Source organism: Panthera onca, chromosome C2 (genome assembly GCF_046562875.1).
Source record: "Panthera onca isolate mPanOnc1 chromosome C2, mPanOnc1 haplotype 2, whole genome shotgun sequence".
NCBI classification, from domain to species: domain Eukaryota; kingdom Metazoa; phylum Chordata; class Mammalia; order Carnivora; family Felidae; genus Panthera; species Panthera onca.
Window position 1 is genome coordinate 51,018,716 of NC_138347.1, and position 3,597 is coordinate 51,022,312.

At 34.3% G+C, this 3,597-nt stretch overlaps 1 pseudogene; it reads right to left on the reverse strand.

Moving 5' to 3' along the window:
- Nucleotides 1–266: 266 nt before the first annotated feature.
- LOC132684512 (U2 spliceosomal RNA) lies at nucleotides 267–333 on the reverse strand (annotated as a pseudogene).
- Between the last annotated feature and the right edge of the window lie 3,264 nt (nucleotides 334–3,597).

Here is a 3,597-nt window from a genome sequence, read left to right on the forward strand (position 1 = left end):
CAGTTAATCCACTGAGTTTATCCACTGTAATATGAAAATAATAACATAATTTTCCTCAGAGGCTTTTCATGATGATTAAATAAGTTAATATATAAGGTGTTTAGAACAAGGAAGAAAATATGCAAGTTTTAGCTATTATTACCTCTTCTCTCTACTTCATTTATATTCTCTGTAATGACTTTTATTCTCTTATCTTTCTGTATTCAACTTATTTCTCCAAATATCTTAATACTAATAACTGATTTTATAGTCTGTATCCTAATACCAACACTTTCAAATTTATGTAATGATTTTATACTACACTTGATCTTAGCCAAAAGGCCGAGAAGCGATTGTAATTTTATTACTATTTTGTTGTTGTTCATAACTACGAGGGCAATGTGCATTTTTTCTATCTTCTTGTAATTTTAACCTCTTGTTGCTTGTTCTGTTTAAATTATTTATAAAAAGAGGGGCGCCTGGGTGGCTCAGTCGGTTAAGCGTCTGACTTCAGCTCAGGTCATGATCTCGCGGTCCATGAGTTCAAGCCCCACGTCAGGCTCTGTACTGACAGCTCAGAGCCTGGAGCCTGTTTGGGATTCTGTGTCTCCCTCTCTCTCTGACCCTCCCCCGTTCATGCTCTGTCTCTGTCTCAAAAATAAATAAACGTTAAAAAATAAATTATTTATAAAGCGAGCTTCTTTTTTAGTAATTCATTTTAGATTGTTGAAAAAATTTGACTAAAATATATACATTTGACTTATATGTATATTTAACTTGTATCTCTGGAGCCTGAAATTCACAAATCATCTGTAATTTTAAATGTTTCTCTTTTAATGTGTGTGTCTACTCACAGCTACACATGTATTCAGATTTGATTTGGGGCATTTCAATTTCTTTTAGTTTCAACTGTTTTTGTTTGTGTGTTTGTTCAATAATTGATGACAGATGAACATAGGTCACTGAGCCATTACCTGAAGGTGGAAAAACAAGTACTTTATATTGTAACTCTTCTGATTCAGATTTGGTTTGCTGTTGAAAGGAAACAGATAACCTGGACAAAAGTTTGAGGTGGTTCATTTTTATGCCTCTCAACTCACAGGATTTTTGTATGCTACTTAGGAATTAATTTTTTTTTACAGAGAGAGAGAGGGATACTGTGTGTGAGGGAGATGGACACAGGGAGAATCTTGAGAGAGAGAGAGAAATCTGAAGCAAGTTCCACACACTGCACAGAGCCCAATGGGGGGCTCGATCCCACCACATTGGGATCATGACTGACCTGAAATCGAGTGTTGACCACTCAAACAACTGAGCTATCCAGGCACCCAGTAATTAGGAATTTTTAAAATAAAATCCAGGTGACCCTGGGTAGCAGCCTTCAAATAAGACCATTTTTAGACTTGTGTTCTTCTTAATGACTCACTCCAGTAAAGCTTTCTTTAAGGAGCTTTAGGTCTTGGGATGAATATAGCTCTTGGATTATGTCTTCAATATCACTCTGTGGTAAGGAACAAGGACACTACAGGAACAAACAAAAAACTAAGTCACAACCCCACAAATCTTATTCTATTTTTAAAATAATTCTCTTACATTACTATTTAAAAAATGAAGAATTATCTTAGATTACTATTAAAAAAAGACTTTACTCAAGAGAATCCTCCATTCAGGAAATACAGATGGGATGTTTTCCCGTTTTGCATTTTTTTGATCATTTTGAAGGGTTTCAAGTTAAGAGTTGACTAAGCATGTCTTGAATCTATCATATTTTACTGGAAGTTGCTTAAGATAGTTTATTGTCTTTTTCAAAACATACCAAAAGCAACATTTTTAAATGTAAACAGCATAGTAATAAAAGCTTTGATTATTTCTTTTGGATGTTGCACCACAATGATCTCTTTTGTAGATGAAAATAAATGATTGAATTCAGAACTACACTGTTGCCCTGAATTAAGACATAAAGCTATAGCAGGGCACCTGGGTGGCTCAGTCGTTTAAGTGTCCAACTTCAGCTCAAGTCATGATTTCATGGTCTGTGGGTTCGAGCCCCACATTGGGCTCTGTGCTGACAGCTCAGAGCCTGGAGCCTGCTTTAGATTGTCTGTCTGTCTGTCTCTCTCTCTTTCTGCCCCTCCCCCACTCTTGCTCTGTCTCTCTCTCTCTCTCTCTCAAGAAAAAATAGATATTTTAAAAAAGATATATATCTATAGGTATTTATATAACAATTAGATTGGGGTTTATTCTATGATGACTCTGAGTGAATATATCTATATATAATATTATAATATTGTGTGTGTGTGTGTGTGTGTGTGTGTGTGTGTGTAAGTGTCAATGTACTTGTATCTCTGGCCCCTGGGAGCAAGATGTGAAATGTTTATTGGTCTTAGCAGAATGGTTTTGAGTACATATTATTTTTACAGTAATTTCATTATCCAGGATTCTTCAGAGAGATAGAACCAATAGGGTGTGTGTGTGCGTGTGTATGTGTGTGTGTGTGTGTGTGAACATACATAGAGAAAGAAAGAAATGGTCAGAAGGAGTTAACTCATGATTCTAGAGCGTGGCAAGTCCAAAATCTGCAGAGTTGATACCCAGGAGAGCTGACACTTCGGTTTTAGTACAAAGGCCAGTAGACTGGTGACCTAGGACAGCCAGTGTTCCAGTTCGAATCTGAAGGTCATCTGCTGTAGAATCAGATGAAGTCCAAAGGCAGTGTGCTCCAGGAATTCTTTCTTGCTTGGAAGAGTTTTGTTCTATTCAGGCACTTAACTGATTGGATGAGCCCTAGCTATATTATGGAAGGAAATCTACTTTACTTAAGTCCATCAATTTAAATGTTAATTTCATCTAAAATTACTCTCACAGAAACACTCCAAATAATATTTTAGGTGGACAAAATATCTCTGGGCACCCACGGCTAGCCAAATGGACACATAAAATTAACTATCACAATTATATTAGATATTGGAATGAACTGCCAGTAGATGAGAACCTTAATAATATTTACTGGTTGTGTTCTATCATAAATCAATGAGAGAACATAAGAAATAATAAAATTCTTTTTTTTTTCCAAAACGGTGTTTATAAAAAATAAAAGCCTAATTGAGGGAATAGAAAAAGTAAAGTCTGTATATAGACAACAGCCAATTTACAAATAGTCCTACTCAAAATTGGCAATTGAAGTCTGCTCATGTGGGAGTAAAATCTATTCTATAAAGAGATTTATATATAAATATCTTCAAATAGACATTCATTTAAAACAATTAAACATTGCATTTATTGTTCAAGACCAATATATTCTTTATCAAATTCACTGTGTTTGAACTTACTATTTTCCAATTTTAAAAACATGTCTAAAAAATAAAATTATGTTTTTTTAAAGGCCTGGAGAAAGTTTTTCCTTTATTTTAGAAAACCTCAGCTGCTAAATTTTTTTTCAGCTAACTGTTGGATAATCTATTTATCTATTCAATTTACAAATGAAATAGTTTCTTTTTTTCTTTTTCTTTCGTTTTTTCTTTCTTTCTTTCTTTCTTTCTTTCTTTCTTTCTTTCTTTCTTTCTTTCTAATGAACTAGTTTCTAAATATGGCTTTTAACATCAAGAGATACTGGCAAGG